Consider the following 17,586-nt stretch of genomic DNA (forward strand, 5'->3'; position numbering starts at 1 on the left):
TTTTATACTTTTCCTTGCTTGTGATAAACACATGACTATGCAAAACTGTGTAAAATAGTCTTTTAATTCACTTGGGATACTATAATTAGCTTTTTTTTAAAAAGCCCAATGATTTAAAGATAACAATTCACCACATAGAGAAGAAGCTCAGTATTTTTTATTGTAATTTTTATTTCATTTAAGCACAGTGCAGAGCAAAATACAAGACCATAGATTTAAAAAGAAGTACTATACCATTAATAATAATCTCTGTTGTGGAGCATTATTCATATTTTAATGCAGAAAATTCTGAAAATGAAGATAAAGATGAAACCAGAAATTTTCCTTTTGGGACTAATAGAAAAAGACTAGGAGGGGGGGAAATGGAACTTTGTTACTATCTCTGTTGACAGCAGCAAGATTATTATATTCAGAATAAGTGAAATGACACTTCAATTCCTACTAGGAATGAATTGCTGCAGATGATGATGGAGTTGGCTGAAATGGCAAAATTTACTATTTTAATTTAAAAAAAAAGAATATTAGTATTTTTGTTTCCACATGGAGACGGCTTCTGAACTTTGTGCTTAAAGTGGAAAATAATGAAACTTTGATTTGGGGTTTGTTTGACCAATTAGATTACGGTAATAGATGCTTATAGAAATGGGTAGTTTATATTATTATGGGGAAAAAACCCTGCAAAAGTTGTGATTTGATGTTAATGCTTTATTTTATTGCAATAGAGGGAGTCAGAAGTCAACGCTTCTTTTTTCTCAACGCCTCTTTTTCTTTTCCCCAGCCCTTCCTCACTTCTCTTCCTCATCCCCCTCCACCTTTCCCTCACTGCTTTCCTATTTACTTTTGTATTATGTATCTTATTTTATCTTACAACTCAATAAAATGTTTGCTGATAGGACCATTTTTCAGAGGTTTTTTTTTAAAAGAATAACCCCTGTTACTTGTTAGGCAATTAAGTACAGTGGTACCTTTACATAAGAATTTAATTTGTTCCGTGACCAGGTTCTTAAGTAGAAACTTTTGTAAGTAGAAACAATTTTTTTCCATAGGAATCAATGTAAAAGCAAATAATGCATGCAAACCCATTAGGAAAGAAATAAAAGCTTGGAATTTGGGTGGGAGGAGGAGGAAGAAGAAGAGGAGGAGGACAGTCATTGCTGAAGGAAGAAAGTGAGGTGAGGGGAATCAAAAAAATCCAAAACTTTAAGGCTTAAAAAAGAAAGAAAGAGGGACTCTGAGGCGGTGAGGAGGAGCAGGCGCCTCCCATACACCCGGGACGAGGCTGCCTCCCATACACTGCTCCAGAGAGATTTATTCCCTCTCCCAGCACCCAGAGAAAGGAAAATACTTTGTTCACTCTGAAGTGCCAAGGCCTCCTTAAAGGCTTCTCTGGCAGCCCAGAAAAGCCCGAGATGGCCGGGATTAAAGGGGGAATGGCAGGAAACTGGCCAGGCCTTTGTGCCGCTCTCAAATTTCCTGAGAAATTTTTCTGGGCTTGGGTTCTTAAGTAGAAAATGGTTCTTAAGAAGAGGCAAAAAAATCTTGAACACCTGGTTGTTATCTAGAAAAGTTCTTAAGTAGAGGTACCACTGTAGTCAGAACAAGCTGGCATAAATGATGATGGATAGCTCCCATATCAATGGTTGGACAGTGGATTTCTGCATTTGTAGCTCTGAAGGAGACTCACAGCAATAAAAGATAAGTGTTGGTGAATGGCATTCACCTAGTCTGCCAAATACCTTGGCTACTAACACTGATCTTACAAGGGCGGTAGGCATCTCTTCCACTTCCCATCCCTAAATCAGAAAACAATCAGCAATATATAGTTACAGTCTCTAAGGACCTTACCGTCTTATCTTCTATCCTAGGATAGAGGCTACTTATGCAACCTTACTTGGCTCTCTTTTCAATCTAGGCAGGTTTATTTAAGGGTGTCCCTAGGAAATAGCAAGAGCAGACAACTCCTTGGAGTGCTGGCCCAAGACATTCTTCTCCAGGAAGTTAAGGGATGCCAACGGAACTTGTTTTCTCTCTCACCATCGTGTCAACATAATCTTTCCAAGATTATGGGTGAGATTATTCTAGCAAAAAAAAAGCAACAATTTTTCAAGATAATTTATGGGCATTTTTGCTGGGTGTTGGGGAGGGAGCAGGGAGGAGGAGAGACCAGGTTTTACCTGTGCAAATAGTATATGAATGTATTCTCTAGGTAAATCTAACTGGTAAAGGGGGCACTGAAAGAAATCAGAATAACTGTTAAGTATTAGGACTATACTTTTTAACTCCAAGATCTGCTATTCAAGTGGGAAAATGAAGATTGGTTGAGCTATCTGACAGCTTTGTATAAAAAGGAGAGTTGTCAGCCTGGCTCTTTGCTGGATCTTACTTGTTGCCTGAATAAATAGCTGTGTTTCCAAGTCTGTCTCAAGCCTCTTCCATCTCAGAACCCAACAATAACTTTTTGGAAAGGACCAGAAAATAGGACTCTCATCCCAAACCAAGCTTCTTGATTAAGCACATAAGGCTGAAATCCCAAAGCCCTTTTCCTCATCCCCAGTATTAAAAACAAATGAAACAATTACTAATCCTAATCCAATGCTAAGGCAGTTGGCTTATTCTTTCTAAGGATTGTCCCCACCCTTCCTGGGGTTTTTTTTTTTTTTTTGGTCTCTCTCTTTCTAGATCCTTAATTTCTCCAGCTGTGACCATAATACGCTTTGATCTTTCTGACAGTTCATGTTATAACATTCCCACTTAAAAGTCATTTCTATTCCATTGTGAAACTTGAAGCTTCATTATAAATTGCTTACCACTTCCACACCAGGCAAAAGGATGGATCACTTAGCTTTTAAGCACACACACAGGCAAACTATTTTGCCATTTTGCTTTCAATCCCTATTCTGCTTTTGGTTAATACTGCTAACTGCTGTCTGTCCGAATGAATTCTTACCAAGAAATGACTATAACATGTCAGTAGACACCAGAATGCTTGCAGTGACTATCTTTATTTCAGAGATTCCTAATGTGACACTTTCTTCTTAAATCATTTTACTGACAGACTGAAGAGTGGTAGAGATGAAAAAAAGACATGTGTGTTCCCAAACTGTGAGACTGGAACCCTATTTATCATTGCTTTGTGAAATTTTCTTGGCCTAAAAAAAAATTTGAGGCTCTCCAGGGATGGGTTTTAAGCTGTATATTTAGAACAAGGGCAGCCAATGGCTGAATTCTTTCTATTCTCCAGTGATCCTACTCCAGAAGTCGGGAGTCAATTTTGCCACACAGTTGCTTCCTTTTTGTGGAAATTATGACAGGAAATAAAAACATTTTATTAAAAAAAACCTAATATAACTTTTGTTTAAAAAAATAACCTTTTATATATAACCGAATGTATATAAAAAATATAAAATAAGACTATGGCTTTTTTTAAACTGTGTATTAAAATTTTGGAACCCTGCTTAACATCAGAATCCCAGCACAAATCCCAGTGACCAGTTAGGTCCCACAGAGTGGGCCTTCTCTGGGTCCCGTCGACTAAACAATGTCATCTGGCGGGACCCAGGGGGAGAGCCTTCTCTGTGGCGGCCCCGACCCTCTGGAACCAGCTCCCTCCGGAGATTAGGATTGCCCCCACCCTCCTTGCGTTTTGAAAGCTTCTTAAAACCCACCTCTGCTGTCAGGCATGAGGGAAATGAGCCATCTCTCCTGACCTATATAGTTTATGCATGGTATGTTTGTGTGGATGTACGTATTGTTTTAAATAAGGGTTTTTAGATATTTTAGTTATTAGATTTGCCATTGTATATTTTTTTTAATTATTGCTCTGAGCCACCCCGAGTCTGCAGAGAGGGGCGGCATACAAATCTAATAAATGAAATAAAATGAAAAAATGAAATATTAATTTGGATTCTAGGTATGGCTTTAAACTTTCGGTTGACCAACCTTACAAAGATTTGGTGGTTTATATCAGGGTTATAAACAGTTGGCATTGTGTTTGACCTTGGGAGGTTATAAACATCAGGATTGTGTTTGACCTTGGGAGGGGTGGGGGACATGACCAGGATGTGACTCGTGTCATGGGTGCTTAGTAATAACCCAACCTTAACAGATATTGGTAAGAGGGACAAAAAAAAGTCTAGAGTAGAAGTAGTTGTACAGGAAATGCTGGACATCAAAATAGAAGGGAAAGAACCAGAAAAAATCGGAAAATACAAAGACCTGTGAAGTAGCAAAAGAAAAAAAAGACAGTGCCAATAATAATAGGTGTGATCCCAAAACATCTGGAGCACCATTTGAACACCATGGACACTGACAAAATCAGCAACTATCAATCGCAAAAGGCAGCTTTATCCAGAACACCCTATGACAATATTTTGAACAGCATTAAACAACAACATAGAAGGACTTGATAGATAGTTAAAAATACCAAATCCAGCCTAAACATCTGGCTGGCTGTGACCAGCTGCAATAGGTGACTTGGGTGCAAGTATCAATGCAGATGAACAACAACACCGGCCCTCTGGAACCAACTCCCCCCGGAGATTAGGACTGCCCCTACTCTTCCTGCCTTCCGTAAACTCCTTAAAACCCACCTTTGCCGTCAGGCATGGGGGAACTGAAACATCTCCCCCTGGGCATGTTTTAATTTATGCATGGTATGTCTGTGTGTGCGTCTGTTAGCATATGGGGTTTTTTAAATATTTAAATATTTTTAAATTTGTCTGTTTACTTATGATTTGTTTCTACATGTTGTGAGCCGCCCCGAGTCTTTGGAGAGGGGCGGCATACAAATCTAAGTAATAAATAAAATAAAATAAATGAGCATTGACAAATTAACCAGCAGTCAATTGTAAAAGGCAGCTTCACTGGAGAAGCTTATATCCTACCATAATATCTGTAACACCATCAAGCCACCATATCTGCCTAACCCAGGTCTTTGGAAAGGACTCAATAGATAAACAAAATTGGCCAAAACCAGTCTGAACATCCTGCTGACTGTGCAACAAACCATAATATTAATAGAATGAGCAGGTTAAAATATTGTGGGATTTTCAAATACAAATGGATCAATTCTTGACTCATCACAAGAGATTCAACTGTGTTTGAAAAGGAAAAAAAAGTACAGTAGATTATCCACATGACAATAACAGGAGTTAATAGAACAGAAGACAAAAAAGAAGATCACAAAAAGAAGTATCAAAAGTGAAAGATCATGGCTCAAACTGGCCTGATAGTCCCAGTAGTCATCAGCACGTTGGGTGATATATGAAAAACTCCTAGACAGCACTTAGAAAATGTGTACATTAACAAAATTTCCAAATCGTTTACAAATACACTGCTTATATCTGCACATATACCAAGTGAATAAATTATGATAGCCTAGATTTTCAGGAAAAACTTGATACTTGTTGAAGGCCAATACCAGCTAAAGAACTGATAGCTATGACTCCACAATGTTGCCAACAGATAATAATGATTCATGTGGTTTTTACTACTGGACTTAATTGATTGTATATAAATGAAAAATTTACCAATTTGGGTCATTTTGTTTGTTTATTTGTGCATGTGTACTATTGCTATTTACCAATAGTAAAATAAAATAATACTATTTAGATTGTTTATAATTATATTATAAATGAGGAAGATTGGCAGTTAAGAAGTGTGAAATATGAATAAATAAAATATTAGACAGACAGACGGATGGATGGATGGATGGATGGATGGATGGATGGATGGATGGATGGATGGATGGGTAGATGGGTAGATGGGTAGATGGGTAGATGGGTAGATGGGTAGATGGGTAGATGGGTAGATGGGTAGATGGGTAGATGGGTAGATGGGTAGATGGGTAGATGGGTAGATGGGTAGATGATGGGTAGATGAAGTTGGGCCATGGGGGAGAAATAAATCTAGAAAACTTTGGATTTCAGCCACAGATTATATACACAAGGGAAGATTAAAAATTGAAGACCAACATTACTGACATTGTTTACTTATGTTTCTTCATTGGCCTTAATTGATGCTATGGTGAGAATTCTTTGCAGATTAATGAAATTAATCTGCAAAGAGCTGCAGTGGTGCAGTGGTTAGAGTGCAGCACTGTAGGCTATTTCAGCTAATTGCTAGCTGTAGTTCAGCAGTTCAAATCTCACCACTGGCTCAAGGTTGACTCTGCCTTCCGAGAGGGGTAAAATGAGGACCCAGATTGTTGGGCGCAATATGCTGACCGCTTAGAGAGGGCTGTAAAAGCACTACGAAGCGGTATGCAAGTCTAAATGTTACAATGCTATTGCTAAATCGTTTTCAAGGAAACTGATGCTATGTGTTTTATATAAAGTGGGTTGAAATGAGGTAACCCAAACCTTTAGGATAGGACTTTTTTTATACTTTTCTTCCAGTAGATATAAATCATTTTATGGTACTTCCAGCAAAAAAAAAAAAAGTTTCTGAACATATTCACATATGTTCTCCATTAATTAGGAAGAAACCACTGCTAACAACAAACTCTCCCAGAGTTGCCAAGAACTGTCGGATGAAGGACAAGGAAGACCACTGAAAAGAGTTTGTTGCTTCCCTGGAGGAAAGAAGAGTCAGCCAGCAGGCAATACTGGATTGTTGGATCAGAATTTTGGATCAGGTCAGACTCAGACTTTTAGCTGCCACCCTTGGAAAAGCTACGTCTCTCAGACTGGAACCCCAGGCTTGTTAAAAAGAAGGAAGGGAGGGAGGAACTATTTTTAGAATAATATTTTTTGTGGAAAAAAATCTATAAGGCGAATGATATCACCCACATTTCCAAGCCCATAAGAAAAGATATTGTGTTATGTTAAAAGGAAGGGTGGACAATGTTCATCCCAAGAGCCTCTCAAGTTTCCTCTTTGCCCACCCTTAGAAGTTCTTCTGATCATTATTAAGAATTTTATTTTTTATATATTTATCTTATTTTTATTTTATTTATTTATTTTTATTTGTTTATTTTGTCCAATACACAATACATATAGAAGAGAATAGACATGAGGCAATATATATAAAGAAAAATGTAAAATAGAGGAGAAGATATATGAAAGGAAGAAAATATATATGATGTATGAGATAAAGGAAAGAGAATTGGACAGGGGACGAAAGGCACACTAGTGCACTTATGTATGCCCCTTACTGACCTCTTAGGAACCTGGAGAGGTCAATTGTGGATAGTCTAAGGGAGAAATGTTGGGGGTTAGGGGTTGACACTATTGAGTTCCACGCTTTGACAACTCGATTGTTAAAGTCATATTTTTTACAGTCAAGTTTGTAGCGGTTAATATTAAGTTTGAATCTGTTGCGTGCTCTTGTGTTGTTGCGGTTGAAGCTGAAGTAGTCAATGACAGGTAGGACGTTGCAGCATATGACTTAAATCATGTTTTAGGCGTCGTAGTTCTGAGCTTTGTAGACCCAGGATTGTTAGTCTAATAAGAATTGGTTCTTAGCCTTTGGATGCATGAAGCAAGATAAACATTACAATGGAGTTAATATGTGTTTTTTCACACAGAGAGACACAGACACACACATACTGTCACACTGGTGATGTCACCTAGTATGGTAATGAAAAGTCTGCAAGAAAACCACTAAGCTCAGAGAGCACCCAGGACCCCACAGTTCAACCCTGAGCTATGCATATCCTCTTCTATCAGTAACAATCCCCCTTTAAAAAGAAAGAATGATTAAAGCAGCATCCCTGTATTGTATTACTCTACTTAATGTGGCCTTTCAGTTCTCAAAATGTTATCTTCGCTTTCAGAAATTATCCACCAATTTAACTTATTGATGTCAAAGGTTAAACCAAAGTACATTTAGACCAGGTGTGTCAAACTCACGTCATCACAGCGGCATCATGTGATCTAGCGGGATTTTTCTCCCCTTTGCTAAACTGGTTCTGGGTGTGGCTAGCATGTGATTCATCCAGCCAATGGGCAGGGAGCTTGACTCCCCTGATTTAGACCAATACTACTCTGCTCCTTAGAAGATTCCCAGCATGCATCACAACCTAAAAGTCAATTTCAGTGGCATATTTCTATATCTAGGAATCTGGGATTCCTTAAGGGTGTTAAGACAGAGCTATAGCTGGAAGCTATACTTTATTATTGAGTGTTGTATTTCATTGGAAGAGTGGGGAAGTGATATCAAAGTGTTTTAGAGGAGCAGAGGATATAGAGCAGAATATTTTGATGATGATCACGATGATAGTCTTGATGACAATTTAGTTTTAAAGGGATATTGTACTTATTTTATCTGATTTCAATCTAAAATGTGGTCGAAGATGGTTCCAGCAACAGGGTTGAGCTAATACAAGTGTGTTGGTCCCTCACCCAGAAGACCTTTTCCTGGGCCTTGAATAACTGCTTTTTGCTACTATCTAATTTTTAGGGTGCACATTGCCTGTCATCTTTCCACCAGCCCTTGTGCATGAAAGAAGTAGGACTTCCTTAGCTTGCATTATATCCTGACAATTATTATATAGAAATGAAAAAATAAAAATAAAACAATTCCAATAGCACCATCTCCTGGCCCTATTATATCAAGGTTTGTTTGTTTGTTTGTTTGTTTGTTTGTTTGTTTGTTTATTCATTCATTCATTCACTCATTTATTTATTTATTTACTTATTCATTCATTCATTCATTCATTCACTCATTTATTTATTCATTCATTTATTTATTCATTCATTCATTCATTCACTCATTTATTTATTCATTCATTCATTCATTCATTCATCCATTCAATTTTTATGCCACCTTTCTCCTTAGACTCAGGGCGGCTTACAACATGTTAGCAATAGCACTTTTTAACAGAGCCAGCATGTTGCCCCCACAATCCAGGTCCTCATTTTACTCACCTCGGAAGGATGGAAGGCTGAGTCAACCTTGAACCAATGATGAGATTTGAACTGCTGACCTACAGATCTACAGTCAGCTTCAGTGGCCTGCAATACTGCACTCTACCTGCTGCGCCACCCCGGCTCTGACTTGAAGCATTACCTTTCCCTATACCCTGTGTGATAAAAGCATCACACAGGGAATAGAGAAAATAAAACTTTATTAAAAAGAAAAAATTAAATAATAGATTGACCTTGAGAAAAATATGTAAGAATCACTGCATAATGGAAAAAACATTTTTTTAAAAAAAATCCAAAACAATGAAATAACATTTGAAAGTGACTCAGATAGATGCTTTCCTAATTCACTAAATTAAAAGAAGGAGGAAGAATAGCCCAACTGCATTTGCAAGACACTGTTATTAAGGCCAATAATAAAACACACAATAAAAAGTAGTTTTAATCTTTATATGGAGTTGGATTCCTGGTCTTGTGTAGTTAATAGGGCTGAGAACTCCTTTTTGCTTTAGATATCATGCAGATAGTCAATAGTGGGGGGAAAATAAATAACAAAGTTGTTCAATACCAGGAATCCAGTAATGGCAAGTGATCTGAACAAATGAAGAATCCAAAATGATTGAACAAAATATATAAAAATAAAAATAAGAATTCCAGCAGACCACAAGATGGTGCTGATCTGCTACCATTGGTTTGGGGAGATGCCCCAATTTAGTAGTACAGGTTATCAAGAAAAAAAATCAACCAAAGATTAAATATGAATTTTATTCATGAATGAAGGAAAGAAGATGACATCAGCTATCATTGTTCAATTTTGTCCAGAAAGAAATAATTATTTAGCAACACAAATAACAAATAAAAGATTCTAACACATGTTTAAATTAAATCTGTTTTCTATTCCTATAGAGAATAATGAATTTGGGAAGAGATACTATCTCTAATGCAATATTACATGGAAACTTCTTCTTCTTGGCAATTCCAGTATCAACAGATTATAGAGACAAATATTCTCCTTCCCAAGCACACAGCTTTTTTACTCTCTTATTTTTCTCAAATATTTAATCATAATATCCCCCAAAACAAAACAAAATAAAACCTCTTTCTTTTTAGAAAAGGAGTGGTTGAGGAATTTGACTGTCTACATGACAATGTCCATGTTGTGTCATAAACAATGTTGATTAAAACTCATGTGCAGCTTGTTATTTAGACTTCAAAACTAAGAAAACCCTGTCCTTTCACAATAATTTGCATTACTATTATTTAGCAGATTATTATTGAATTTTGATAGCTTATGGAGCTCTGAGGAATGCTATGTGGTTGGACTGTGGATTTGGACAATGTGAGGTCAGTCTTCCCAGGTAGGCCAGGACAGGAAACACAATCAGATGAGCTAATTCTAATTCATTGTAAGGCTACATAGCAGGATCTTGCAAATCTGAATGTAGCAATCTCCCAACCTCTCCTTTACAGACTAAGAAACTAGGGAGGGTCCATCTGTGTTTCTTTCTTTCCCATTATGCAGCTGCAGTCTATGCATTATCTTCTCTGACTGCTACTTATCAATTGTCCATCCTCATCTCTCAAGAGCTTCCTTACATGCCCTTACAGATTACTCCTATTGTAAAGATTTCCAAAGTCTGGGGTAAGAAGGGTGGTCGGGTTATAAGTACTGTAAGTTTAAGGTGACCAAACATCCTGCTTTCCACGGGACAGTCGTAGGACACAAGCAGTTATAAGATATTCAGGATCTTCTCCTGCCTCATGCACCCCATGCTGTCTAGGTCCCATCGGCTAGACAATGCCAGCTGGTGAGGCCTAGGGAAAGAGCCTTCTCTGTGGTGGCCCCAGCCCTCTGGAATGAACTCCCTCTGGAGATATGTACCAACCCCTCCCTCCTAGTCTTTCGTAAAGCTCTGAAGACCTACCTCTGCTGGCGGGCATGGGGGCCGTGAGTGATGAGATTATCTGATGATGTTATAGTTGATTGAATTGGATGAATGTGAATGACTGCACATGGGGTTTTTTTTTAGAATTTTTAGTAATTTTGTATAATTCTTTTTAAAATAATTAGATTTCTTTACATACACTGCTCTAAAAAATAAAGGGAACACTTAAAAAACAGAATATAACTTCAAGTAAATCAAACTTCTGTGAAATCAAACTGTCCATTTAGGAAGCAACACTGATTGACAATCAATTCCACATGCTGCTGTCCAAATGGAATAGTTGTGCAAATATTCAATGAGAATATTTCATTCATTCAGATCTAGGATGTGTTATTTGAGTGTTCCCTTTATTTTTTTGAGTGGTATATATTGTTTACATTTATAATGTTGTATGCCGCCCTGCGTCGCCTCGAGAAGGGCGGCATAGAAATCAATCAAACAAAACAAACAAACAAATAAATAAATAAATAAAATAGTTCATATTCATCAGCCCTTCAAGTTCATACAGAAAAGAAGCACAAACCTTAGTAACATTATCTTTATTATATGGTTATGGTTACAGAATCTTGCAAGACTGATAGCACTTCTCTCCTCCTTTACTTTCACTTTCCAGAAAATTAGGGAATATCCCTTCTGAGATACTTTCCATGGCCATTTCCCTTCTATGGGCTAAGATACCTTTTGCATGATAGCTTCAGCTCTTCGTCCTATCTCCCATGTACCCATGGAAAGTCATTCCCATGTGCCATTACAATATCAAACCCAACTCAAGATTGGGCAGCATAGAAGTCAAACAAACAAACAAATAAATAAACAAATAAACAAACAAACAAACACCTACAAATAAACACACAACATTTATTCTTACAATCTGCATTCATTTATGCATTCAGATATGTGTTTTCAGTTATGGAAGCTGTTTTTAAAAAGCAACCTGACAACGATCACCTATTTGCTCCATAAAAAGTGTGCCACATTGTGCTTGTGGTATATGCTTGGGCTATAAACACAAATAATAAAACACAGTAACAACCCAAGGCACTTAATCACATGATAAATACAAATGTTCATAGCCCTCTATTGATTTATATATGCTCCCTGAGCAGCAATTACCTTTTAAAATATCTGCACAACTGTGGCTCAGAAACAACTGAGATTCTGGTAGAGATTCTGTCACAAGAAGGTTCATACATAATAGCAATAGCAATAGCACTTAGACTTACATACTGCTTTACAGCCCTCTCTAAGTGGTTTACAGAGTCAGCATATTACCCCCAACTATTTGGGTCCTCATTTTACCCACCTCAGAAGGATGGAAGGCTGAGTCAACTTTGTGCCTGGTGGGATTTGGACTGCCAAATTGCAGGCAACCGGCAGTCAGCCTGCCGTACTGCACACTGTGCCACCAAAGCTCCTATATATATAAAGTATATGTTATGCAGGGGTGGGCTACTGCCCGAATGGGGGGGGGAATGCTGTGAGGTAGCGAAAATGGAGCTTTACCCCAGAGCACCCAATTTGCACCGAATGATGTTGAAAGGAAATGCAGGGTGTCCTGTATAAGCCACGGCCACAGTGAGGTAGGAATAATTTTGGTAGCTCTTCACTGATGTTATGTATGATAAGTACAGTGGTCCTTTTTGTCATTTCCTCCTACAATAAAACATTAGATGGAGCAGACTTTGTACAACCTTCCATTCTACAGCAGGCATTTAAGCCAATCACATTACTTCTGTAGGATAATGCTGAGAATCAATGTTATTATCAAACTGTAGCAACCAAGAAGTATGAGCTCATAAGTATTAAAATAGAAGCAGTAGCTAAAGCTAAAAAAAAAATCTTGCTTATCTATCATGGTATTCATGCTCTTGAACAGCCTCCCTCTCAAAGCTGAATAGGCCATCTGGCTAATGGCTTTCCAGAAATACATTATGTGAAAGCCAAACGTTTTTGGAGAGTTTCTGGTGAATGGTTGTTCATCATTGGTTGATTGCTTTGTTATTTTCTTACTGTTACTCTTATTTACTGATATTATGTCTGATAGTTTTTGTGTTACTTATTTAGAGATATTATGTTCATTATATTGTAGTTTATGTTGCATAGTTTGTCAGAGAAGGAGAATATAGTTTGCATAATTATGGGAATTCCACAACATACAATTAATATTTTTACTACCTTGTTGGTGAAAGCCATTGTGTTATATACAGAGTTCATGCTTTTGCTACCATTTTGGCTACCATAAGGTGGTGAAAAGTATTTGATTCCAAGTTTTAATTCTATTGAAAAATCTAGTAGGAGTTGGAGGCAGAAAAATGTCACCCTAATCATCTATGATGAGTAACAAACTGATAATGCAGGCGATAATCTGTACCAAGCTGTTGGTGTACCTACAGACAGCCTACCTAATCCTGGCATTTTATAGAGTATTATTTCAATCAAAAATTTAGAATGTGTCAAATTCCAAAGAGTATTTTTTCCAGTAGATGGTAATACTTTTTGTCTGCTAGGGAGGAATTACAGGGAGAAGGAGACAAGCAAGATCTTAAGAAGCACAGCCAAAACAAAAATGTTCTGGCAAACTGAGCTGGAAGCCATAGTGAAGTTATTTATCATCACTATGCATTTTCCTTCCCATTTGTGTACAACTAGCTCCAATGGCTCAGTTTGCATTTTGGCTCCCAGACTAAAGCCAGGCCTTTGGCTATGCTCTCCCTTGGCTTTCCATTCACCCTTTCTGTCTCATCCAGTTGAGATGAGATGGGAGCAATCAATATAAGAACTTGATTGGAGAACCAGATCCAAAATCAGGGGGGAAATAATTCTATAGCCAGTCTAGTAGAAAAAAAGATAGCAGGAATATGATATCGGCTTATATATTGATTCTGGTGAAGCAAATCCATGCACCACTTTTATTTCACTGATTTTTTTTTGTTTGCACAAAACAGCTTATTACACACACACACAACACACACATGCACACACACATTGGAGCCACAGCCAACACTACTTGATGAATGCCAAGACATTTTTAAGTCAAGGGTTATTTTTTTCTTAGTTGGCAAATACAGTAGAATTTCATTTACAATAAGTTGTGCTAGTCATGAACTTCTTTTAAGGTAGTATTTGTATCTATAGAGGTAACGATGGAGTTTAACATTTTAAAATGTAGAGTTGGGTAATTTACCACATACATTAGAGTTGTAGTTTGTTTGTTGTTTTTATCAAGGCAACCTGTTCTACCCAAACACTGCACAGAGCATACTGCTTCCACCTTTCAGCCTCAATCCAGGAGCCTTCCCAGGCATTAGCTTTCATGACAAACTATTTTTGTGTTGAATTTTTGTTTACCGACAAAGAAATAGAGGGAGACTAGTGTAGATCTATTTCAAGCTATTTAGCTCTCATCAGCTAGCCATACTGTTCTGGGATTCGAACCTGAGCTAGTTACATATTAGGTAGATATATTAACCCACCTCTAAGCAGGAGAGCCCTTTATTTTTTGAGCAGTGTACAATGAATGACTAACTGACTGACAGATTGAATGAATGAATGATATAGCTGCGAATTTCAAAAAGTGACCCTCGCAAGCAATACTATAAGTAAAGATAAAAATAATTATAGTGACAAATATAAAAATTAAAATACATAGAAGATAGGAAAACACTAGAATCATCAGTTATTAACACAACCAGAGCTTTAAATTTAGAAAAGCCATCTGGGTCAAGCCCACTCTGATTTCTGGGGGGATAATGTTCATAGGGTAGGTCAGTAGTACGTTCCAGAACCTTTTACTACTGGTTCGTGCATTCATTTGTGCATGCGCAAGACTTTTGCACATGCGCAGAAGCATCCTGGGCAAGTGGGTGGAGTGTCCTGGGTGGGTGGGTGGAGCCTCCCACTGCCGGCACTACTAGTTCTTAGAAGCAGGCCAAACTGGGAGCAACCCACATCTGGGGAATGTGCTATGGCAGAAAATTTATAGTTCTTGACTCCAATCAATATTCCTTAGGTCTTAGGAGACAGAACCTGAAGAATCCCCAACCTGCCAGACCAGTAGGACCAGAAGAAACACAAGGGCTGGGGAGAGAGGAAGCAAGCAAGCTGTTAAGTGTAAGTAACTCACAATAAGCATGAATTCAGTAGAAGGGTGTTGCCAAATACCAAAGAAATGTTGTACTATGACCATAGTTAGAGTGATAATAATCTCTATACTTTCTGACCCCTCACATCCCGGACACAAACTGTTTCAACTCCTACCCTCAAAACGTCGCTACAGAGCACTGCACACCAAGACAACTGGACACAAGAACAGTGTCAGACTTTTTACTAAATCTGCACTTATATTTTTACTAGTTCATTATTCCTTTTCCTCCCACTTAGGACTGTATGACTGTAACTTGTTGCTTGTATCCTAAGATTTTTATTAATATTGATTGTTTCTTCATTGTTTATTTGACCCCTATGACAATTATTAAGTGTTGTACCACATGATTCTTGACAATGTATCTTTTTCTTCAATGTACGCTGACAAATTCCTTGTGTGTCCAATCACACTTGGCCAATAAAATTCTATTCTATTCTATTCTATTCATAGAGATTATTCAACATATTTAGACTCTGAAGACTTTGAGTCTGGTAGGCATTAGTCATTTTAACCCCATCAGAATTTTTTCATGTACTCCAAAATTTGAAAGAAGGGAATTAAATCCATTCTGTGTTGTATCAAACTTTCTAGAATAGAAAAAAAAGCAGCTTATACCATGTCTTATTGAATGAGCGTGTTTGTGCATTTTGCATGTTTTATGTATCAAAGTTTAGTTTAGGACTTTAGCATACATCAAATGTAAGCTGCTATGTACAAAATCAAGATTTCACCTTAGATTTTATGGTTATCTCCTCGCAAGAGATCTTGGCATATAGTCTGCAGTTATATTATAAAAATACTCCTGGGTTTACCTTTTAAGTAGATCTTGCTGCTCCTCTAGAAAATATTTTCAGAAGATTTGTTCAAAGTCTCCCAGAAATAGCTCCTTAGGGATACTGAATAGGTTATAATCTGGAGTACATAAATATATATTCGATAGAACATTTTATGCTACTTCAAGTTGGAATTTTTTTGAAAGAATACGAGGAGTTTAAAAACTCACGAATTGTGTACAATACATAGTATAAATAAATATGTGTGTGTATATATATATATATATTTGAGGCCAAAATAAGGCTGAAATAGATCCTAGTCTCCCTTAATTTTCAAATTCAGCAAAAAAACATGTGACACATACAGATAGAATTGTTGGCTATCAACTAAAAATAATAATAATTAACTGCCTTAGAAATGGTCCTGGGTTGGGCCGAGAGGCAAATACACCAGAGTGATTCGACACAAAAATATGTAACCCTTACCTGGTGCAGAGCTGAAGGGATTGGATACTGTAGCCTAGAGGATAATTCTCTGCCTTACAAGGAAAAGGTTGCAGGTTCAAGACCCAGTGAGGGTATGGCTAGCTGATGAGGCCAAAATAAGGCGTTTAGCTAAAACGTTTTCACTGTAAGATCTTGACTCTGAATAACTTGTTAGGCATTGTTTGTTTGTTTGTTTGTTTGTTTGTTTAGATAACACACATAAGTATAAACATGATTATGAATACATGAATTCATGAATACAGGATAGAGACAGTAGGCACGCTGGTGCACTTATGCATACTCCTTAAAAGGCCTCTTAGGAATGGGGTGAGGTCAGCCGGAGATGGTCTAAGGTTAAAGTTTTGGGAGTTTAAGTGTAAGGTTAAAGTTTTTGTAATCGATCATTGTAATCAGTTCCTAGGGAAATCTTGAAGTTTTCTAAATCTAAAAAACCATTACATTTTCATATTTGTGTGAATGCATGTGTGTTTGCACATATAGGCTATCAAGGATAAATTATGAATCTAGGATCTGAGTCGGAAAAAAGCTGAAAATGTCCTTAAAATTCTAATACAAAAATCCTATTTTACAGAATAGAGTAAGAATGAAATGCAATTATAAATTCTATTCAAAGCAGGCAGCTTACAGTCATATGTTTTGAGGTGCTGTTTTGGAAAAAGATGTAGTTTGTATGTGGTGGTTTAGTTTAACTTAAAGCCAAGGAGTATCAGTTTCTTGAAATGAATAGATTTTCCTTTCCTCACCAAATAGTTGAAATACTGAGCGATATGAAGGTGGGCTCTAAACATTTTCAATGAATATACCATTATTTCAACAATCATGATTTAATCTGCATTTAAAATATTTTCAAAATAGATCTGGAATGGACCTTGGAGGTATTCTAGTCCAATCCCCTGTTCAATAAAGTTTTAGCAATATAGCTGTTAATAACATAACTCAATAATATGAAACCTTCTATTATGTACTCTTATATATTTCTTCATTTCTGAAATACATTTTTCCATTATTTGTTTCATTGTTTTGTTATTTTATTTCTATTCTGCTTACACTTTTTTTCATTTCTTCCTTTTTATTGTTGTAAGCAGCCTAGAGTAGCTCCATGGAATGATCTGCGGGGAAATACAATTAGAAAATAATAATAATAATAATAATAATAATAATAATAATAATAATAATAATTGCTTTAAATGTTGATGGTATTTAGTAGCAAGTTGGTGTGCAGCTTTCAGCAATATATGACTTTTAAAATTGTTAGTTTACATCTTTGAGAGATGTACTATTATTATATAGTGTCTCAATTTAGAGACAATGAATGTGATGGATCAAGTTTGTCTAGATACCTTGCATAATTG

This window comes from Erythrolamprus reginae, chromosome 1, assembly GCF_031021105.1.
Source record: "Erythrolamprus reginae isolate rEryReg1 chromosome 1, rEryReg1.hap1, whole genome shotgun sequence".
Lineage (NCBI taxonomy): Eukaryota > Metazoa > Chordata > Lepidosauria > Squamata > Dipsadidae > Erythrolamprus > Erythrolamprus reginae.